This window comes from Pseudophryne corroboree, chromosome 3 (genome assembly GCF_028390025.1).
Source record: "Pseudophryne corroboree isolate aPseCor3 chromosome 3, aPseCor3.hap2, whole genome shotgun sequence".
Lineage (NCBI taxonomy): Eukaryota > Metazoa > Chordata > Amphibia > Anura > Myobatrachidae > Pseudophryne > Pseudophryne corroboree.
In genome coordinates, this window is record NC_086446.1 from 113253759 (window position 1) to 113269938 (window position 16180).

Below are 16180 nucleotides of genomic sequence, written 5' to 3' on the forward strand. Positions count from 1 at the left end.
TCTAACTACTGGTTTATAAATGAATACATTTGAAAATGGAATGCATCAACAGTACGGTGTTGGCAGTATAAAAATATCTACAGCACCTTGTATTCCCAGGTGGTCTCCCATCCAAGTACTAACCAGGCCCAACACTGCTTAGCTTCCAAGATCAGATGAGATTAGGCATATCCAGTCTGGTGTGGCTGTAGATGAGCTTTGTGGTTTCTGTTAGAACTTTTCTACTTCTAACTACTGGTTCATAAATGAATACGTTTGAAAATGGAATGCATCAACAGAACGGTGTTGGCAGTATAAAAATATCTACAGCACCTTGTATTCCCAGGTGGTCTCTCATCCAAGTACTAACCAGGCCCAACACTGCTTAGCTTCCAAGATCAGATGAGATTGGGCGCATCCAGTGTGGTGTGGCTGTAGATGAGCTTTGTGGTTTCTGTTAGAACTTTTTTACTTCTAACTACTGGTTCATAAATGAATACGTTTGAAAATGGAATGCATCAACAGAACGGTGTTGGCAGTATAAAAATATCTACAGCACCTTGTATTCCCAGGTGGTGTCCCATCCAAGTACTAACCAGGCATAACACTGCTTAGCTTCCAAGATCAGATGAGATTGGACGTATCCAGTGTGGTGTGGCTGTAGATGAGCTTTGTGGTTTCTGTTAGAACTTTTCTACTTCTAACTACTGGTTCATAAATGAGTACGTTTGAAAATGGAATGCATCAACAGAACGGTGTTGGCAGTATAAAAATATCTAAAGCACCTTGTATTCCCAGGTGGTCTCCCATCCAACTACTAACCAGGCCCAACACTGCTTAGATTCCAAGATCAGATGAGATTGGGCGTATCCAGTGTGGTGTGACTGTAGATGAGCTTTGTGGTTTCTGTTAGAACTTTTCTACTTCTAACTACTGGTTCATAAATGAATACGTTTGAAAATGGAATGCATCAACAGAACGGTGTTGGCAGTATAAAAATATCTACAGCACCTTGTATTCCCAGGTGGTATCCCATCCAAGTACTAACCAGGCCAAACACTGCTTAGCTACCAAGATCAGATGAGATTGGGCGTATCCAATGTGGCTTGGCTGTAGATGAGCTTTGTGGTTTCTGTTAGAACTTTTCTACTTCTTACTACTGGTTCATAAATGAATACGTTTGAAAATGGAATGCATCAACAGAACGGTGTTGGCAGTATAAAAGTATCTACAGCACCTTGTATTCCCAGGTGGTCTCCCATCCAAGTACTAACCAGGCCCAACACTGCTTTGCTTCCAAGATCAGATGAGCTTGGGTGTATCCAGTGTGGTGTGGCTGTAGATGAGCTTTGTGGTTTCTGTTAGAACTTTTCTACTTCTAACTACTGGTTCATAAATTAATACGTTTGAAAATGGAATGCATCAACAGAACGGTGTTGGCAGTATAGAAATATCTACAGCACCTTGTATTCCCAGGTGGTCTCCCATCCAAGTACTAACCAGGCCCAACACTGCTTAGCTTCCAAGATCAGATGAGATTGGGTGTATCCAGTGTGGTGTGGCTGTAGATGAGCTTTGGGGTTTCTGTTAGATCTTTTCTACTTCTAACTACTGGTTCATAAATGAATACGTTTGAAAATGGAATGCATCAACAGAACGGTGTTGGCAGTATAAAAATATCTACAGCACCTTGTATTCCCAGGTGGTCTCCCATCTAAGTACTAACCAGGCCCAACACTGCTAAGCTTCCAAGATCAGATGAGATTGGGCGTATCCAGTGTGGTGTGGCTGTAGATGAGCTTTGTGGTTTCTGTTAGAACTTTTCTACTTCTAACTACTGGTTCATAAATGAGTACGTTTGAAAATGGAATGCATCAACAGAACGGTGTTGGCAGTATAAAAATATCAACAGCACCTTGTATTCCCAGGTGGTATCCCATCCAAGTACTAACCAGGCCCAACACTGCTTAGCTTCCAAGATCAGATGAGATTGGGCGTATCCAATGTGGCTTGGCTGTAGATGAGCTTTGTGGTTTCTGTTAGAACTTTTCTACTTCTTACTACTGGTTCAGAAATGTATACGTTTGAAAATGGAATGCATCAACAGAATGGTGTTGGCAGTATAAAAATATCTACAGCACCTTGTATTCCCAGGTGGTCTCCCATCCAAGTACTAACCAGGCCCAACACTGCTTAGCTTCCAAGATCAGATGAGATTGGGCATATCCAGTGTGGTGTGGCTGTAGATGAGTTTTGTGGTTTCTGTTAGAACTTTTCTACTTCTAACTACTGGTTCATAAATGAGTACGTTTGAAAATGGAATGCATCAACAGAACGGTGTTGGCAGTATAAAAATATCTACAGCACCTTGTTTTCCCAGGTGGTCTCCCATCTAAGTACTAACCAGGCCCAACACTGCTTAGCTTCCAAGATCAGATGAGATTGGGCGTATCCAGTGTGGTGTGGCTGTAGATGAGCTTTGTGGTTTCTGTTAGAACTTTTCTACTTCTAACTACTGGTTCATAAATTAATAAATTTGAAAATGGAAAACATCAACAGAACGGTGTTGGCAGTATAAAAATATCTACAGCACCTTGTATTCCCAGGTGGTCTCCCATCCAAGTACTAACCAGGCCCAACACTGCTTAGCTTCCAAGATCAGATGAGATTGGGCGTATCCAGTGTGGTGTGGCTGTAGATGAGCTTTGTGGTTTCTGTTAGAACTTTTCTACTTCTAACTACTGGTTCATAAATTAATACATTTGAAAATGGAAAACATCAACAGAACGGTGTTGGCAGTAAAAAAATATCTACAGCACCTTGTATTCCAAGGTGGTCTCCCATCCAAGTACTAACCAGGCCCAACACTGCTTAGCTTCCAAGATCAGATGAGATTGGGCGTATCCAGTGTGGTGTGGCTGTAGATGAGCTTTGTGGTTTCTGTTAGAACTTTTCTACTTCTAACTACTGGTTCATAAATGAGTACGTTTGAAAATGGAATGCATCAACAGAACGGTGTTGGCAGTATAAAAATATCTACAGCACCTTGTATTCCCAGGTGGTCTCCCATCCAACTACTAACCAGGCCCAACACTGCTTAGATTCCAAGATCAGATGAGATTGGGCGTATCCAGTGTGGTGTGACTGTAGATGAGCTTTGTGGTTTCTGTTAGAACTTTTCTACTTCTAACTACTGGTTCATAAATGAATACGTTTGAAAATGGAATGCATCAACAGAACGGTGTTGGCAGTATAAAAATATCTACAGCACCTTGTATTCCCAGGTGGTATCCCATCCAAGTACTAACCAGGCCAAACACTGCTTAGCTACCAAGATCAGATGAGATTGGGCGTATCCAATGTGGCTTGGCTGTAGATGAGCTTTGTGGTTTCTGTTAGAACTTTTCTACTTCTTACTACTGGTTCATAAATGAATACGTTTGAAAATGGAATGCATCAACAGAACGGTGTTGGCAGTATAAAAGTATCTACAGCACCTTGTATTCCCAGGTGGTCTCCCATCCAAGTACTAACCAGGCCCAACACTGCTTTGCTTCCAAGATCAGATGATCTTGGGTGTATCCAGTGTGGTGTGGCTGTAGATGAGCTTTGTGGTTTCTGTTAGAACTTTTCTACTTCTAACTACTGGTTCATAAATTAATACATTTGAAAATGGAATGCATCAACAGAACGGTGTTGGCAGTATAAAAATATCTACAGCACCTTGTATTCCCAGGTGGTCTCCCATCCAAGTACTAACCAGGCCCAACACTGCTTAGCTTCCAAGATCAGATGAGATTGGGTGTATCCAGTGTGGTGTGGCTGTAGATGAGCTTTGGGGTTTCTGTTAGATCTTTTCTACTTCTAACTACTGGTTCATAAATGAATACGTTTGAAAATGGAATGCATCAACAGAACGGTGTTGGCAGTATAAAAATATCTACAGCACCTTGTATTCCCAGGTGGTCTCCCATCTAAGTACTAACCAGGCCCAACACTGCTTAGCTTCCAAGATCAGATGAGATTGGGCGCATCCAGTGTGGTGTGGCTGTAGATGAGCTTTGTGGTTTCTGTTAGAACTTTTTTACTTCTAACTACTGGTTCATAAATGAATACGTTTGAAAATGGAATGCATCAACAGAACGGTGTTGGCAGTATAAAAATATCTACAGCACCTTGTATTCCCAGGTGGTGTCCCATCCAAGTACTAACCAGGCATAACACTGCTTAGCTTCCAAGATCAGATGAGATTGGACGTATCCAGTGTGGTGTGGCTGTAGATGAGCTTTGTGGTTTCTGTTAGAACTTTTCTACTTCTAACTACTGGTTCATAAATGAGTACGTTTGAAAATGGAATGCATCAACAGAACGGTGTTGGCAGTATAAAAATATCTAAAGCACCTTGTATTCCCAGGTGGTCTCCCATCCAACTACTAACCAGGCCCAACACTGCTTAGATTCCAAGATCAGATGAGATTGGGCGTATCCAGTGTGGTGTGACTGTAGATGAGCTTTGTGGTTTCTGTTAGAACTTTTCTACTTCTAACTACTGGTTCATAAATGAATACGTTTGAAAATGGAATGCATCAACAGAACGGTGTTGGCAGTATAAAAATATCTACAGCACCTTGTATTCCCAGGTGGTATCCCATCCAAGTACTAACCAGGCCAAACACTGCTTAGCTACCAAGATCAGATGAGATTGGGCGTATCCAATGTGGCTTGGCTGTAGATGAGCTTTGTGGTTTCTGTTAGAACTTTTCTACTTCTTACTACTGGTTCATAAATGAATACGTTTGAAAATGGAATGCATCAACAGAACGGTGTTGGCAGTATAAAAGTATCTACAGCACCTTGTATTCCCAGGTGGTCTCCCATCCAAGTACTAACCAGGCCCAACACTGCTTTGCTTCCAAGATCAGATGAGCTTGGGTGTATCCAGTGTGGTGTGGCTGTAGATGAGCTTTGTGGTTTCTGTTAGAACTTTTCTACTTCTAACTACTGGTTCATAAATTAATACGTTTGAAAATGGAATGCATCAACAGAACGGTGTTGGCAGTATAAAAATATCTACAGCACCTTGTATTCCCAGGTGGTCTCCCATCCAAGTACTAACCAGGCCCAACACTGCTTAGCTTCCAAGATCAGATGAGATTGGGTGTATCCAGTGTGGTGTGGCTGTAGATGAGCTTTGGGGTTTCTGTTAGATCTTTTCTACTTCTAACTACTGGTTCATAAATGAATACGTTTGAAAATGGAATGCATCAACAGAACGGTGTTGGCAGTATAAAAATATCTACAGCACCTTGTATTCCCAGGTGGTCTCCCATCTAAGTACTAACCAGGCCCAACACTGCTAAGCTTCCAAGATCAGATGAGATTGGGCGTATCCAGTGTGGTGTGGCTGTAGATGAGCTTTGTGGTTTCTGTTAGAACTTTTCTACTTCTAACTACTGGTTCATAAATGAGTACGTTTGAAAATGGAATGCATCAACAGAACGGTGTTGGCAGTATAAAAATATCAACAGCACCTTGTATTCCCAGGTGGTATCCCATCCAAGTACTAACCAGGCCCAACACTGCTTAGCTTCCAAGATCAGATGAGATTGGGCGTATCCAATGTGGCTTGGCTGTAGATGAGCTTTGTGGTTTCTGTTAGAACTTTTCTACTTCTTACTACTGGTTCAGAAATGTATACGTTTGAAAATGGAATGCATCAACAGAATGGTGTTGGCAGTATAAAAATATCTACAGCACCTTGTATTCCCAGGTGGTCTCCCATCCAAGTACTAACCAGGCCCAACACTGCTTAGCTTCCAAGATCAGATGAGATTGGGCATATCCAGTGTGGTGTGGCTGTAGATGAGTTTTGTGGTTTCTGTTAGAACTTTTCTACTTCTAACTACTGGTTCATAAATGAGTACGTTTGAAAATGGAATGCATCAACAGAACGGTGTTGGCAGTATAAAAATATCTACAGCACCTTGTTTTCCCAGGTGGTCTCCCATCCAAGTACTAACCAGGCCCAACACTGCTTAGCTTCCAAGATCAGATGAGATTGGGCGTATCCAGTGTGGTGTGGCTGTAGATGAGCTTTGTGGTTTCTGTTAGAACTTTTCTACTTCTAACTACTGGTTCATAAATTAATAAATTTGAAAATGGAAAACATCAACAGAACGGTGTTGGCAGTATAAAAATATCTACAGCACCTTGTATTCCCAGGTGGTCTCCCATCCAAGTACTAACCAGGCCCAACACTGCTTAGCTTCCAAGATCAGATGAGATTGGGCGTATCCAGTGTGGTGTGGCTGTAGATGAGCTTTGTGGTTTCTGTTAGAACTTTTCTACTTCTAACTACTGGTTCATAAATTAATACATTTGAAAATGGAAAACATCAACAGAACGGTGTTGGCAGTAAAAAAATATCTACAGCACCTTGTATTCCAAGGTGGTCTCCCATCCAAGTACTAACCAGGCCCAACACTGCTTAGCTTCCAAGATCAGATGAGATTGGGCGTATCCAGTGTGGTGTGGCTGTAGATGAGCTTTGTGGTTTCTGTTAGAACTTTTCTACTTCTAACTACTGGTTCATAAATGAGTACGTTTGAAAATGGAATGCATCAACAGAACGGTGTTGGCAGTATAAAAATATCTACAGCACCTTGTATTCCCAGGTGGTCTCCCATCCAACTACTAACCAGGCCCAACACTGCTTAGATTCCAAGATCAGATGAGATTGGGCGTATCCAGTGTGGTGTGACTGTAGATGAGCTTTGTGGTTTCTGTTAGAACTTTTCTACTTCTAACTACTGGTTCATAAATGAATACGTTTGAAAATGGAATGCATCAACAGAACGGTGTTGGCAGTATAAAAATATCTACAGCACCTTGTATTCCCAGGTGGTATCCCATCCAAGTACTAACCAGGCCAAACACTGCTTAGCTACCAAGATCAGATGAGATTGGGCGTATCCAATGTGGCTTGGCTGTAGATGAGCTTGGTGGTTTCTGTTAGAACTTTTCTACTTCTTACTACTGGTTCATAAATGAATACGTTTGAAAATGGAATGCATCAACAGAACGGTGTTGGCAGTATAAAAGTATCTACAGCACCTTGTATTCCCAGGTGGTCTCCCATCCAAGTACTAACCAGGCCCAACACTGCTTTGCTTCCAAGATCAGATGAGCTTGGGTGTATCCAGTGTGGTGTGGCTGTAGATGAGCTTTGTGGTTTCTGTTAGAACTTTTCTACTTCTAACTACTGGTTCATAAATTAATACGTTTGAAAATGTAATGCATCAACAGAACGGTGTTGGCAGTATAAAAATATCTACAGCACCTTGTATTCCCAGGTGGTCTCCCATCCAAGTACTAACCAGGCCCAACACTGCTTAGCTTCCAAGATCAGATGAGATTGGGTGTATCCAGTGTGGTGTGGCTGTAGATGAGCTTTGTGGTTTCTGTTAGATCTTTTCTACTTCTAACTACTGGTTCATAAATGAATACGTTTGAAAATGGAATGCATCAACAGAACGGTGTTGGCAGTATAAAAATATCTACAGCACCTTGTATTCCCAGGTAGTCTCCCATCCAAGTACTTACCAGGCCCAACACTGCTAAGCTTCCAAGATCAGATGAGATTGGACGTATCCAGTGTGGTGTGGCTGTAGATGAGCTTTGTGGTTTCTGTTAGAACTTTTCTACTTCTAACTACTGGTTCATAAATGAGTACGTTTGAAAATGGAATGCATCAACAGAATGGTGTTGGCAGTATAAAAATATCTACAGCACCTTGTATTCCCAGGTGGTCTCCCATCCAACTACTAACCAGGCCCAACACTGCTTAGATTCCAAGATCAGATGAGATTGGGCGTATCCAGTGTGGTGTGACTGTAGATGAGCTTTGTGGTTTCTGTTAGAACTTTTTTACTTCTAACTACTGGTTCATAAATGAATACGTTTGAAAATGGAATGCATCAACAGAACGGTGTTGGCAGTATAAAAATATCTACAGCACCTTGTATTCCCAGGTGGTATCCCATCCAAGTACTAACCAGGCCCAACACTGCTTAGCTTCCAAGATCAGATGAGATTGGGCGTATTCAATGTGGCTTAGCTGTAGATGAGCTTTGTGGTTTCTGTTAGAACTTTTCTACTTCTTACTACTGGTTTATAAATGAATACGTTTGAAAATGGAATGCATCAACAGAACGGTGTTGGCAGTATAAAAGTATCTACAACACCTTGTATTCCCAGGTGGTCTCCCATACAAGTACTAACCAGGCCCAACACTGCTTTGCTTCCAAGATCAGATGAGATTGGGTGTATCCAGTGTGGTGTGGCTGTAGATGAGCTTTGTGGTTTCTGTTAGAACTTTTCTACTTCTAACTACTGGTTCATAAATTAATACGTTTGAAAATGGAATGCATCAACAGAACGGTGTTGGCAGTATAAAAATATCTACAGCACCTTGTATTCCAAGGTGGTCTCCCATCCAAGTACTAACCAGGCCCAACACTGCTAAGCTTCCAAGATCAGATGAGATTGAGTGTATCCAGTGTGGTGTGGCTGTAGATGAGCTTTGTGGTTTCTGTTAGAACTTTTCTACTTCTAACTACTGGTTCATAAGTGAATACGTTTGAAAATGGAATGCATCAACAGAACGGTGTTGGCAGTATAAAAATATCTACAGCACCTTGTATTCCCAGGTGGTCTCCCATCCAAGTACTAACCAGGCCCAACACTGCTTATCTCCCAAGATCAGATGAGATTGGGTGTATCCAGTGTGGTGTGGCTGTAGATGACCTTTGTGGTTTCTATTAGAACTTTTCTACTTCTAACTACTGTTTCATAAATGAATACGTTTGAAAATGGAATGCATCAACAGAACGGTGTTGGCAGTATAAAAATATCTACAGCACCTTGTATTCTCAGGTGGTCTCCCATCCAAGTACTAACCAGGCCCAACACTGCTTAGCTTCCAAGATCAGATGAGATTGGGCGTATCCAGTGTGGTGTGGCTGTAGATGAGCTTTGTGGTTTCTGTTAGAACTTTTCTACTTCTAACTACTGGTTCATAAATAAGTACGTTTGAAAATGGAATGCATCAACTGAACGGTGTTGGCAGTATAAAAATATCTACAGCACCTTGTATTCCCAGGTGGTCTCCCATCCAACTACTAACCAGGCCCAACACTGCTTAGCTTTCAAGTTCAGATGAGATTGGGCGTACCCAGTGTGGTGTGGCTGTAGATGAGCTTTGTGGTTTCTGTTAGAACTTTTCTACTTCTAACTACTGGTTCATAAGTGAATACGTTTGAAAATGGAATGCATCAACAGAACGGTGTTGGCAGTATAAAAATATCTACAGCACCTTCTATTCCCAGGTGGTCTCCCATCCAAGTACTAACCAGGCCCAACACTGCTTAGCTTCCAAGATCAGATGAGATTAGGCGTATCCAGTCTGGTGTGGCTGTAGATGAGCTTTGTGGTTTCTGTTAGAACATTTCTACTTCTAACTACTGGTTCATAAATGAATACGTTTTAAAATGGAATGCATCAACAGAACGGTGTTGGCAGTATAAAAATATCTACAGCACCTTGTATTCTCAGGTGGTCTCACATCCAAGTACTAACCAGGCCCAACACTGCTTAGCTTCCAAGATCAGATGAGATTGGGCGTATCCAGTGTGGTGTGGCTGTAGATGAGCTTTGTGGTTTCTGTTAGAACTTTTCTACTTCTAACTACTGGTTCATAAATTAATACGTTTGAAAATGGAATGCATCAACAGAACGGTGTTGGCAGTATAAAAATATCTACAGCACCTTGTATTCCCAGGTGGTCTCCTATCCAAGTACTAACCAGGCCCAACACTGCTTAGCTTCCAAGATCAGATGAGATTGGGCGTATCCAGTCTGGTGTGGCTGTATATAAGCTTTGTGGTTTCTGTTAGAACTTTTCTACTTCTAACTACTGGTTCATAAATGAATACGTTTGAAAATGGAATGCATCAACAGAACGGTGTTGGCAGTATAAAAAAATCTACAGCACCTTGTATTCCTAGGTGGTCTCCCCTCCAAGTACTAACCAGGCCCAACACGGTTTAGCTTCCAAGATCAGATGAGTTTGGGTGTATCCAGTCTGGTGTGGCTGTAGATGAGCTGTGTGGTTTCTGTTAGAACTTTTCTACTTCTAACTACTGGTTCATAAATGAATACGTTTGAAAATGGAATGCATCAACAGAACGGTGTTGGCAGTATAAAAATATCTACAGCACCTTGTATTCCCAGGAGGTCTCCCATCCAGGTACTAACCAGGCACAACACTGCTTAGCTTCCAAGATCAGATGAGATTGGGCGTAGCCAGTGTGGTGTGGCTGTAGTTGACCTTTGTGGTTTCTGTTAGAACTTTTCTACTTCTAACTACTGGTTCATAAATGAAAACATTTGAAAATGGAATGCATCAACAGAACGGTGTTGGCAGTATAAAAATATCTACAGCACCTTGTATTCCCATGTGGTCTCCCATCCAAGTACTAACCAGGCCAAACACTGCTTAGCTTCCAAGATCAGATGAGATTGAGTGTATCCAGTGTGGTGTGGCTGTAGACGAGCTTTGTGGTTTCTGTTAGAACTTTTCTACTTCTAACTACTGGTTCATAAATGAATACGTTTGAAAATGGAATGCATCAACAGAATGGTGTTGGCAGTATAAAATATCTACAGCACCTTGTATTCCCAGGTGGGCTCCCTTCCAAGTACTAACCAGGTCCAACACTGCTTAGCTTCCAAGATCAGATGAGATTGGGCATATCCAATGTGGTATGGCTGTAGATGAGCTTTGTGGTTACTGTTAGAACTTTTCTACTTCTAACTACTGGTTCATAAATGAATACGTTTGAAAATGGAATGCATCAACAGAACGGTGTTGGCAGTATAAAAATATCTACAGCACCTTGTATTCCCAGGTGGTATCCCATCCAAGTACTAACCAGGCCAAACACTGCTTAGCTACCAAGATCAGATGAGATTGGGCGTATCCAATGTGGCTTGGCTGTAGATGAGCTTTGTGGTTTCTGTTAGAACTTTTCTACTTCTTACTACTGGTTCATAAATGAATACGTTTGAAAATGGAATGCATCAACAGAACGGTGTTGGCAGTATAAAAGTATCTACAGCACCTTGTATTCCCAGGTGGTCTCCCATCCAAGTACTAACCAGGCCCATCACTGCTTTGCTTCCAAGATCAGATGAGCTTGAGTGTATCCAGTGTGGTGTGGCTGTAGATGAGCTTTGTGGTTTCTGTTAGAACTTTTCTAATTCTAACTACTGGTTCATAAATGAATACGTTTGAAAATGGAATGCATCAACAGAACGGTGTTGGCAGTATAAAAGTATCTACAGCACCTTGTATTCCCAGGTGGTCTCCCATCCAAGTACTAACCAGGCCCAACACTGCTTTGCTTCCAAGATCAGATGAGATTGGGTGTATCCAGTGTGGTGTGGCTGTAGATGAGCTTTGTGGTTTCTGTTAGAACTTTTCTACTTCTAACTACTGGTTCATAAATTAATACGTTTGAAAATGGAATGCATCAACAGAACGGTGTTGGCAGTATAAAAATATCTACAGCACCTTGTATTCCCAGGTGGTCTCCCATCCAAGTACTAACCAGGCCCAACACTGCTTAGCTTCCAAGATCAGATGAGATTGGGTGTATCCAGTGTGGTGTGGCTGTAGATGAGCTTTGAGGTTTCTGTTAGATCTTTTCTACTTCTAACTACTGGTTCATAAATGAATACGTTTGAAAATGGAATGCATCAACAGAACGGTGTTGGCAGTATAAAAATATCTACAGCACCTTGTATTCCAAGGTGGTCTCCCATCCAAGTACTAACCAGGCCCAACACTGCTAAGCTTCCAAGATCAGATGAGATTGAGTGTATCCAGTGTGGTGTGGCTGTAGATGAGCTTTGTGGTTTCTGTTAGAACTTTTCTACTTCTAACTACTGGTTCATAAGTGAATACGTTTGAAAATGGAATGCATCAACAGAACGGTGTTGGCAGTATAAAAATATCTACAGCACCTTGTATTCCCAGGTGGTCTCCCATCCAAGTACTAACCAGGCCCAACACTGCTTATCTCCCAAGATCAGATGAGATTGGGTGTATCCAGTGTGGTGTGGCTGTAGATGACCTTTGTGGTTTCTATTAGAACTTTTCTACTTCTAACTACTGTTTCATAAATGAATACGTTTGAAAATGGAATGCATCAACAGAACGGTGTTGGCAGTATAAAAATATCTACAGCACCTTGTATTCTCAGGTGGTCTCCCATCCAAGTACTAACCAGGCCCAACACTGCTTAGCTTCCAAGATCAGATGAGATTGGGCGTATCCAGTGTGGTGTGGCTGTAGATGAGCTTTGTGGTTTCTGTTAGAACTTTTCTACTTCTAACTACTGGTTCATAAATAAGTACGTTTGAAAATGGAATGCATCAACTGAACGGTGTTGGCAGTATAAAAATATCTACAGCACCTTGTATTCCCAGGTGGTTTCCCATCCAACTACTAACCAGGCCCAACACTGCTTAGCTTTCAAGTTCAGATGAGATTGGGCGTACCCAGTGTGGTGTGGCTGTAGATGAGCTTTGTGGTTTCTGTTAGAACTTTTCTACTTCTAACTACTGGTTCATAAGTGAATACGTTTGAAAATGGAATGCATCAACAGAACGGTGTTGGCAGTATAAAAATATCTACAGCACCTTCTATTCCCAGGTGGTCTCCCATCCAAGTACTAACCAGGCCCAACACTGCTTAGCTTCCAAGATCAGATGAGATTAGGCGTATCCAGTCTGGTGTGGCTGTAGATGAGCTTTGTGGTTTCTGTTAGAACATTTCTACTTCTAACTACTGGTTCATAAATGAATACGTTTTAAAATGGAATGCATCAACAGAACGGTGTTGGCAGTATAAAAATATCTACAGCACCTTGTATTCTCAGGTGGTCTCACATCCAAGTACTAACCAGGCCCAACACTGCTTAGCTTCCAAGATCAGATGAGATTGGGCGTATCCAGTGTGGTGTGGCTGTAGATGAGCTTTGTGGTTTCTGTTAGAACTTTTCTACTTCTAACTACTGGTTCATAAATTAATACGTTTGAAAATGGAATGCATCAACAGAACGGTGTTGGCAGTATAAAAATATCTACAGCACCTTGTATTCCCAGGTGGTCTCCTATCCAAGTACTAACCAGGCCCAACACTGCTTAGCTTCCAAGATCAGATGAGATTGGGCGTATCCAGTCTGGTGTGGCTGTATATAAGCTTTGTGGTTTCTGTTAGAACTTTTCTACTTCTAACTACTGGTTCATAAATGAATACGTTTGAAAATGGAATGCATCAACAGAACGGTGTTGGCAGTATAAAAAAATCTACAGCACCTTGTATTCCTAGGTGGTCTCCCCTCCAAGTACTAACCAGGCCCAACACGGTTTAGCTTCCAAGATCAGATGAGTTTGGGTGTATCCAGTCTGGTGTGGCTGTAGATGAGCTGTGTGGTTTCTGTTAGAACTTTTCTACTTCTAACTACTGGTTCATAAATGAAAACATTTGAAAATGGAATGCATCAACAGAACGGTGTTGGCAGTATAAAAATATCTACAGCACCTTGTATTCCCATGTGGTCTCCCATCCAAGTACTAACCAGGCCAAACACTGCTTAGCTTCCAAGATCAGATGAGATTGAGCGTATCCAGTGTGGTGTGGCTGTAGACGAGCTTTGTGGTTTCTGTTAGAACTTTTCTACTTCTAACTACTGGTTCATAAATGAATACGTTTGAAAATGGAATGCATCAACAGAATGGTGTTGGCAGTATAAAATATCTACAGCACCTTGTATTCCCAGGTGGGCTCCCTTCCAAGTACTAACCAGGTCCAACACTGCTTAGCTTCCAAGATCAGATGAGATTGGGCATATCCAATGTGGTATGGCTGTAGATGAGCTTTGTGGTTACTGTTAGAACTTTTCTACTTCTAACTACTGGTTCATAAATGAATACGTTTGAAAATGGAATGCATCAACAGAACGGTGTTGGCAGTATAAAAATATCTACAGCACCTTGTATTCCCAGGTGGTATCCCATCCAAGTACTAACCAGGCCAAACACTGCTTAGCTACCAAGATCAGATGAGATTGGGCGTATCCAATGTGGCTTGGCTGTAGATGAGCTTTGTGGTTTCTGTTAGAACTTTTCTACTTCTTACTACTGGTTCATAAATGAATACGTTTGAAAATGGAATGCATCAACAGAACGGTGTTGGCAGTATAAAAGTATCTACAGCACCTTGTATTCCCAGGTGGTCTCCCATCCAAGTACTAACCAGGCCCATCACTGCTTTGCTTCCAAGATCAGATGAGCTTGAGTGTATCCAGTGTGGTGTGGCTGTAGATGAGCTTTGTGGTTTCTGTTAGAACTTTTCTAATTCTAACTACTGGTTCATAAATTAATACGTTTGAAAATGGAATGCATCAACAGAACGGTGTTGGCAGTATAAAAATATCTACAGCACCTTGTATTCCCAGGTGGTCTCCCATCCAAGTACTAACCAGGCCCAACACTGCTTAGCTTCCAAGATCAGATGAGATTGGGTGTATCCAGTGTGGTGTGGCTGTAGATGAGCTTTGTGGTTTCTGTTAGATCTTTTCTACTTCTAACTACTGGTTCATAAATGAATACGTTTGAAAATGGAATGCATCAACAGAACGGTGTTGGCAGTATAAAAATATCTACAGCACCTTGTATTCCCAGGTGGTCTCCCATCCAACTACTAACCAGGCCCAACACTGCTTAGATTCCAAGATCAGATGAGATTGGGCATATCCAGTGTGGTGTGACTGTAGATGAGCTTTGTGGTTTCTGTTAGAACTTTTTTACTTCTAACTACTGGTTCATAAATGAATACGTTTGAAAATGGAATGCATCAACAGAACGGTGTTGGCAGTATAAAAATATCTACAGCACCTTGTATTCCCAGGTGGTATCCCATCCAAGTACTAACCAGGCCCAACACTGCTTAGCTTCCAAGATCAGATGAGATTGGGCGTATTCAATGTGGCTTGGCTGTAGATGAGCTTTGTGGTTTCTGTTAGAACTTTTCTACTTCTTACTACTGGTTTATAAATGAATACGTTTGAAAATGGAATGCATCAACAGAACGGTGTTGGCAGTATAAAAGTATCTACAGCACCTTGTATTCCCAGGTGGTCTCCCATCCAAGTACTAACCAGGCCCAACACTGCTTTGCTTCCAAGATCAGATGAGATTGGGTGTATCCAGTGTGGTGTGGCTGTAGATGAGCTTTGTGGTTTCTGTTAGAACTTTTCTACTTCTAACTACTGGTTCATAAATTAATACGTTTGAAAATGGAATGCATCAACAGAACGGTGTTGGCAGTATAAAAATATCTACAGCACCTTGTATTCCCAGGTGGTCTCCCATCCAAGTACTAACCAGGCCCAACACTGCTTAGCTTCCAAGATCAGATGAGATTGGGTGTATCCAGTGTGGCGTGGCTGTAGATGAGCTTTGAGGTTTCTGTTAGATCTTTTCTACTTCTAACTACTGGTTCATAAATGAATACGTTTGAAAATGGAATGCATCAACAGAACGGTGTTGGCAGTATAAAAATATCTACAGCACCTTGTATTCCAAGGTGGTCTTCCATCCAAGTACTAACCAGGCCCAACACTGCTAAGCTTCCAAGATCAGATGAGATTGAGCGTATCCAGTGTGGTGTGGCTGTAGATGAGCTTTGTGGTTTCTGTTAGAACTTTTCTACTTCTAACTACTGGTTCATAAGTGAATACGTTTGAAAATGGAATGCATCAACAGAACGGTGTTGGCAGTATAAAAATATCTACAGCACCTTGTATTCCCAGGTGGTCTCCCATCCAAGTACTAACCAGGCCCAACACTGCTTATCTCCCAAGATCAGATGAGATTGGGTGTATCCAGTGTGGTGTGGCTGTAGATGACCTTTGTGGTTTCTATTAGAACTTTTCTACTTCTAACTACTGTTTCATAAATGAATACGTTTGAAAATGGAATGCATCAACAGAACGGTGTTGGCAGTATAAAAATATCTACAGCACCTTGTATTCCCAGGTGGTCTCCCATCCAACTACTAACCAGGCCCAACACT

At 41.6% G+C, this 16180-nt stretch overlaps 40 non-coding genes and 32 pseudogenes across 40 annotated transcripts in view; all 72 read right to left on the reverse strand.

The window, feature by feature from the left end:
* Window positions 1–74: 74 nt before the first annotated feature.
* LOC134887598 (5S ribosomal RNA) lies at window positions 75–193 on the reverse strand (annotated as a pseudogene).
* A 107-nt stretch (window positions 194–300) lies between these two features.
* LOC135064280 (5S ribosomal RNA) lies at window positions 301–419 on the reverse strand. Its single transcript, XR_010250590.1, has one exon. It is a non-coding gene; the product is annotated as a 5S ribosomal RNA (ribosomal RNA).
* Window positions 420–526: 107 nt separating this feature from the next.
* LOC134893901 (5S ribosomal RNA) lies at window positions 527–645 on the reverse strand (annotated as a pseudogene).
* Window positions 646–752: 107 nt separating this feature from the next.
* On the reverse strand, window positions 753–871 carry LOC134893181 (5S ribosomal RNA; annotated as a pseudogene).
* A 107-nt stretch (window positions 872–978) lies between these two features.
* On the reverse strand, window positions 979–1097 carry LOC134892356 (5S ribosomal RNA; annotated as a pseudogene).
* A 107-nt stretch (window positions 1098–1204) lies between these two features.
* Window positions 1205–1323, reverse strand: LOC135066657 (5S ribosomal RNA). Its single transcript, XR_010252899.1, has one exon. It is a non-coding gene; the product is annotated as a 5S ribosomal RNA (ribosomal RNA).
* Window positions 1324–1430: 107 nt separating this feature from the next.
* Window positions 1431–1549, reverse strand: LOC135065636 (5S ribosomal RNA). The gene has a single exon (XR_010251912.1). It is a non-coding gene; the product is annotated as a 5S ribosomal RNA (ribosomal RNA).
* A 107-nt stretch (window positions 1550–1656) lies between these two features.
* LOC135068626 (5S ribosomal RNA) lies at window positions 1657–1775 on the reverse strand. The gene has a single exon (XR_010254822.1). It is a non-coding gene; the product is annotated as a 5S ribosomal RNA (ribosomal RNA).
* Window positions 1776–1882: 107 nt separating this feature from the next.
* On the reverse strand, window positions 1883–2001 carry LOC134887380 (5S ribosomal RNA; annotated as a pseudogene).
* A 107-nt stretch (window positions 2002–2108) lies between these two features.
* Window positions 2109–2227, reverse strand: LOC135058997 (5S ribosomal RNA). The gene has a single exon (XR_010245417.1). It is a non-coding gene; the product is annotated as a 5S ribosomal RNA (ribosomal RNA).
* A 107-nt stretch (window positions 2228–2334) lies between these two features.
* LOC134901701 (5S ribosomal RNA) lies at window positions 2335–2453 on the reverse strand. Its single transcript, XR_010175185.1, has one exon. It is a non-coding gene; the product is annotated as a 5S ribosomal RNA (ribosomal RNA).
* Window positions 2454–2560: 107 nt separating this feature from the next.
* Window positions 2561–2679, reverse strand: LOC135067360 (5S ribosomal RNA). The gene has a single exon (XR_010253577.1). It is a non-coding gene; the product is annotated as a 5S ribosomal RNA (ribosomal RNA).
* Window positions 2680–2786: 107 nt separating this feature from the next.
* On the reverse strand, window positions 2787–2905 carry LOC135061316 (5S ribosomal RNA). The gene has a single exon (XR_010247701.1). It is a non-coding gene; the product is annotated as a 5S ribosomal RNA (ribosomal RNA).
* A 107-nt stretch (window positions 2906–3012) lies between these two features.
* On the reverse strand, window positions 3013–3131 carry LOC134887450 (5S ribosomal RNA; annotated as a pseudogene).
* A 107-nt stretch (window positions 3132–3238) lies between these two features.
* Window positions 3239–3357, reverse strand: LOC134892357 (5S ribosomal RNA; annotated as a pseudogene).
* A 107-nt stretch (window positions 3358–3464) lies between these two features.
* On the reverse strand, window positions 3465–3583 carry LOC134890294 (5S ribosomal RNA; annotated as a pseudogene).
* A 107-nt stretch (window positions 3584–3690) lies between these two features.
* On the reverse strand, window positions 3691–3809 carry LOC135065752 (5S ribosomal RNA). Its single transcript, XR_010252025.1, has one exon. It is a non-coding gene; the product is annotated as a 5S ribosomal RNA (ribosomal RNA).
* Window positions 3810–3916: 107 nt separating this feature from the next.
* On the reverse strand, window positions 3917–4035 carry LOC134900955 (5S ribosomal RNA). The gene has a single exon (XR_010174456.1). It is a non-coding gene; the product is annotated as a 5S ribosomal RNA (ribosomal RNA).
* A 107-nt stretch (window positions 4036–4142) lies between these two features.
* On the reverse strand, window positions 4143–4261 carry LOC134893902 (5S ribosomal RNA; annotated as a pseudogene).
* Window positions 4262–4368: 107 nt separating this feature from the next.
* On the reverse strand, window positions 4369–4487 carry LOC134893182 (5S ribosomal RNA; annotated as a pseudogene).
* A 107-nt stretch (window positions 4488–4594) lies between these two features.
* Window positions 4595–4713, reverse strand: LOC134892358 (5S ribosomal RNA; annotated as a pseudogene).
* Window positions 4714–4820: 107 nt separating this feature from the next.
* Window positions 4821–4939, reverse strand: LOC135066658 (5S ribosomal RNA). The gene has a single exon (XR_010252900.1). It is a non-coding gene; the product is annotated as a 5S ribosomal RNA (ribosomal RNA).
* Window positions 4940–5046: 107 nt separating this feature from the next.
* On the reverse strand, window positions 5047–5165 carry LOC135065867 (5S ribosomal RNA). Its single transcript, XR_010252137.1, has one exon. It is a non-coding gene; the product is annotated as a 5S ribosomal RNA (ribosomal RNA).
* A 107-nt stretch (window positions 5166–5272) lies between these two features.
* On the reverse strand, window positions 5273–5391 carry LOC135068627 (5S ribosomal RNA). The gene has a single exon (XR_010254823.1). It is a non-coding gene; the product is annotated as a 5S ribosomal RNA (ribosomal RNA).
* Window positions 5392–5498: 107 nt separating this feature from the next.
* Window positions 5499–5617, reverse strand: LOC134887381 (5S ribosomal RNA; annotated as a pseudogene).
* Window positions 5618–5724: 107 nt separating this feature from the next.
* LOC135058998 (5S ribosomal RNA) lies at window positions 5725–5843 on the reverse strand. Its single transcript, XR_010245418.1, has one exon. It is a non-coding gene; the product is annotated as a 5S ribosomal RNA (ribosomal RNA).
* Window positions 5844–5950: 107 nt separating this feature from the next.
* LOC134900891 (5S ribosomal RNA) lies at window positions 5951–6069 on the reverse strand. Its single transcript, XR_010174393.1, has one exon. It is a non-coding gene; the product is annotated as a 5S ribosomal RNA (ribosomal RNA).
* A 107-nt stretch (window positions 6070–6176) lies between these two features.
* Window positions 6177–6295, reverse strand: LOC135067372 (5S ribosomal RNA). The gene has a single exon (XR_010253588.1). It is a non-coding gene; the product is annotated as a 5S ribosomal RNA (ribosomal RNA).
* A 107-nt stretch (window positions 6296–6402) lies between these two features.
* Window positions 6403–6521, reverse strand: LOC135061317 (5S ribosomal RNA). The gene has a single exon (XR_010247702.1). It is a non-coding gene; the product is annotated as a 5S ribosomal RNA (ribosomal RNA).
* Window positions 6522–6628: 107 nt separating this feature from the next.
* On the reverse strand, window positions 6629–6747 carry LOC134887452 (5S ribosomal RNA; annotated as a pseudogene).
* Window positions 6748–6854: 107 nt separating this feature from the next.
* LOC134892359 (5S ribosomal RNA) lies at window positions 6855–6973 on the reverse strand (annotated as a pseudogene).
* Window positions 6974–7080: 107 nt separating this feature from the next.
* LOC135066659 (5S ribosomal RNA) lies at window positions 7081–7199 on the reverse strand. The gene has a single exon (XR_010252901.1). It is a non-coding gene; the product is annotated as a 5S ribosomal RNA (ribosomal RNA).
* A 107-nt stretch (window positions 7200–7306) lies between these two features.
* LOC135065986 (5S ribosomal RNA) lies at window positions 7307–7425 on the reverse strand. The gene has a single exon (XR_010252249.1). It is a non-coding gene; the product is annotated as a 5S ribosomal RNA (ribosomal RNA).
* Window positions 7426–7532: 107 nt separating this feature from the next.
* Window positions 7533–7651, reverse strand: LOC134891412 (5S ribosomal RNA; annotated as a pseudogene).
* A 107-nt stretch (window positions 7652–7758) lies between these two features.
* On the reverse strand, window positions 7759–7877 carry LOC134887453 (5S ribosomal RNA; annotated as a pseudogene).
* A 107-nt stretch (window positions 7878–7984) lies between these two features.
* On the reverse strand, window positions 7985–8103 carry LOC134885338 (5S ribosomal RNA). Its single transcript, XR_010169454.1, has one exon. It is a non-coding gene; the product is annotated as a 5S ribosomal RNA (ribosomal RNA).
* Window positions 8104–8210: 107 nt separating this feature from the next.
* LOC135067599 (5S ribosomal RNA) lies at window positions 8211–8329 on the reverse strand. Its single transcript, XR_010253810.1, has one exon. It is a non-coding gene; the product is annotated as a 5S ribosomal RNA (ribosomal RNA).
* Window positions 8330–8436: 107 nt separating this feature from the next.
* LOC134885815 (5S ribosomal RNA) lies at window positions 8437–8555 on the reverse strand. Its single transcript, XR_010169919.1, has one exon. It is a non-coding gene; the product is annotated as a 5S ribosomal RNA (ribosomal RNA).
* Window positions 8556–8662: 107 nt separating this feature from the next.
* On the reverse strand, window positions 8663–8781 carry LOC135058943 (5S ribosomal RNA). Its single transcript, XR_010245364.1, has one exon. It is a non-coding gene; the product is annotated as a 5S ribosomal RNA (ribosomal RNA).
* A 107-nt stretch (window positions 8782–8888) lies between these two features.
* On the reverse strand, window positions 8889–9007 carry LOC134901310 (5S ribosomal RNA). The gene has a single exon (XR_010174799.1). It is a non-coding gene; the product is annotated as a 5S ribosomal RNA (ribosomal RNA).
* Window positions 9008–9114: 107 nt separating this feature from the next.
* LOC135070630 (5S ribosomal RNA) lies at window positions 9115–9233 on the reverse strand. Its single transcript, XR_010256787.1, has one exon. It is a non-coding gene; the product is annotated as a 5S ribosomal RNA (ribosomal RNA).
* A 107-nt stretch (window positions 9234–9340) lies between these two features.
* Window positions 9341–9459, reverse strand: LOC134889567 (5S ribosomal RNA; annotated as a pseudogene).
* Window positions 9460–9566: 107 nt separating this feature from the next.
* Window positions 9567–9685, reverse strand: LOC135069825 (5S ribosomal RNA). The gene has a single exon (XR_010256007.1). It is a non-coding gene; the product is annotated as a 5S ribosomal RNA (ribosomal RNA).
* Window positions 9686–9792: 107 nt separating this feature from the next.
* On the reverse strand, window positions 9793–9911 carry LOC134890941 (5S ribosomal RNA; annotated as a pseudogene).
* Window positions 9912–10018: 107 nt separating this feature from the next.
* LOC134894579 (5S ribosomal RNA) lies at window positions 10019–10137 on the reverse strand (annotated as a pseudogene).
* A 107-nt stretch (window positions 10138–10244) lies between these two features.
* On the reverse strand, window positions 10245–10363 carry LOC134889021 (5S ribosomal RNA; annotated as a pseudogene).
* Window positions 10364–10470: 107 nt separating this feature from the next.
* LOC134885280 (5S ribosomal RNA) lies at window positions 10471–10589 on the reverse strand. Its single transcript, XR_010169398.1, has one exon. It is a non-coding gene; the product is annotated as a 5S ribosomal RNA (ribosomal RNA).
* Window positions 10590–10695: 106 nt separating this feature from the next.
* On the reverse strand, window positions 10696–10814 carry LOC134887419 (5S ribosomal RNA; annotated as a pseudogene).
* A 107-nt stretch (window positions 10815–10921) lies between these two features.
* LOC134892360 (5S ribosomal RNA) lies at window positions 10922–11040 on the reverse strand (annotated as a pseudogene).
* A 107-nt stretch (window positions 11041–11147) lies between these two features.
* On the reverse strand, window positions 11148–11266 carry LOC134886980 (5S ribosomal RNA; annotated as a pseudogene).
* A 107-nt stretch (window positions 11267–11373) lies between these two features.
* LOC134901104 (5S ribosomal RNA) lies at window positions 11374–11492 on the reverse strand. The gene has a single exon (XR_010174598.1). It is a non-coding gene; the product is annotated as a 5S ribosomal RNA (ribosomal RNA).
* Window positions 11493–11599: 107 nt separating this feature from the next.
* On the reverse strand, window positions 11600–11718 carry LOC135066102 (5S ribosomal RNA). Its single transcript, XR_010252360.1, has one exon. It is a non-coding gene; the product is annotated as a 5S ribosomal RNA (ribosomal RNA).
* Window positions 11719–11825: 107 nt separating this feature from the next.
* On the reverse strand, window positions 11826–11944 carry LOC134885816 (5S ribosomal RNA). Its single transcript, XR_010169920.1, has one exon. It is a non-coding gene; the product is annotated as a 5S ribosomal RNA (ribosomal RNA).
* A 107-nt stretch (window positions 11945–12051) lies between these two features.
* On the reverse strand, window positions 12052–12170 carry LOC135058944 (5S ribosomal RNA). The gene has a single exon (XR_010245365.1). It is a non-coding gene; the product is annotated as a 5S ribosomal RNA (ribosomal RNA).
* Window positions 12171–12277: 107 nt separating this feature from the next.
* On the reverse strand, window positions 12278–12396 carry LOC134901311 (5S ribosomal RNA). The gene has a single exon (XR_010174800.1). It is a non-coding gene; the product is annotated as a 5S ribosomal RNA (ribosomal RNA).
* Window positions 12397–12503: 107 nt separating this feature from the next.
* On the reverse strand, window positions 12504–12622 carry LOC134887164 (5S ribosomal RNA; annotated as a pseudogene).
* Window positions 12623–12729: 107 nt separating this feature from the next.
* LOC134889568 (5S ribosomal RNA) lies at window positions 12730–12848 on the reverse strand (annotated as a pseudogene).
* A 107-nt stretch (window positions 12849–12955) lies between these two features.
* LOC135069827 (5S ribosomal RNA) lies at window positions 12956–13074 on the reverse strand. The gene has a single exon (XR_010256009.1). It is a non-coding gene; the product is annotated as a 5S ribosomal RNA (ribosomal RNA).
* Window positions 13075–13181: 107 nt separating this feature from the next.
* LOC134890942 (5S ribosomal RNA) lies at window positions 13182–13300 on the reverse strand (annotated as a pseudogene).
* Window positions 13301–13407: 107 nt separating this feature from the next.
* LOC134894580 (5S ribosomal RNA) lies at window positions 13408–13526 on the reverse strand (annotated as a pseudogene).
* Window positions 13527–13633: 107 nt separating this feature from the next.
* LOC134888001 (5S ribosomal RNA) lies at window positions 13634–13752 on the reverse strand (annotated as a pseudogene).
* Window positions 13753–13858: 106 nt separating this feature from the next.
* LOC134887421 (5S ribosomal RNA) lies at window positions 13859–13977 on the reverse strand (annotated as a pseudogene).
* Window positions 13978–14084: 107 nt separating this feature from the next.
* Window positions 14085–14203, reverse strand: LOC134892362 (5S ribosomal RNA; annotated as a pseudogene).
* A 107-nt stretch (window positions 14204–14310) lies between these two features.
* On the reverse strand, window positions 14311–14429 carry LOC134886981 (5S ribosomal RNA; annotated as a pseudogene).
* Window positions 14430–14536: 107 nt separating this feature from the next.
* On the reverse strand, window positions 14537–14655 carry LOC135066217 (5S ribosomal RNA). Its single transcript, XR_010252471.1, has one exon. It is a non-coding gene; the product is annotated as a 5S ribosomal RNA (ribosomal RNA).
* Window positions 14656–14762: 107 nt separating this feature from the next.
* LOC134886340 (5S ribosomal RNA) lies at window positions 14763–14881 on the reverse strand. Its single transcript, XR_010170426.1, has one exon. It is a non-coding gene; the product is annotated as a 5S ribosomal RNA (ribosomal RNA).
* A 107-nt stretch (window positions 14882–14988) lies between these two features.
* LOC135069086 (5S ribosomal RNA) lies at window positions 14989–15107 on the reverse strand. Its single transcript, XR_010255277.1, has one exon. It is a non-coding gene; the product is annotated as a 5S ribosomal RNA (ribosomal RNA).
* Window positions 15108–15214: 107 nt separating this feature from the next.
* LOC134901106 (5S ribosomal RNA) lies at window positions 15215–15333 on the reverse strand. The gene has a single exon (XR_010174600.1). It is a non-coding gene; the product is annotated as a 5S ribosomal RNA (ribosomal RNA).
* A 107-nt stretch (window positions 15334–15440) lies between these two features.
* On the reverse strand, window positions 15441–15559 carry LOC134901100 (5S ribosomal RNA). Its single transcript, XR_010174594.1, has one exon. It is a non-coding gene; the product is annotated as a 5S ribosomal RNA (ribosomal RNA).
* A 107-nt stretch (window positions 15560–15666) lies between these two features.
* Window positions 15667–15785, reverse strand: LOC134891765 (5S ribosomal RNA; annotated as a pseudogene).
* Window positions 15786–15892: 107 nt separating this feature from the next.
* Window positions 15893–16011, reverse strand: LOC135058945 (5S ribosomal RNA). The gene has a single exon (XR_010245366.1). It is a non-coding gene; the product is annotated as a 5S ribosomal RNA (ribosomal RNA).
* A 107-nt stretch (window positions 16012–16118) lies between these two features.
* LOC135070631 (5S ribosomal RNA) overlaps window positions 16119–16180 on the reverse strand; it is a 119-nt gene continuing 57 nt past the window's right edge. The window contains exon 1 of the ribosomal RNA XR_010256788.1: window positions 16119–16180. This exon is cut by the window's right edge and continues 57 nt beyond it. This is a non-coding gene — a ribosomal RNA (5S ribosomal RNA).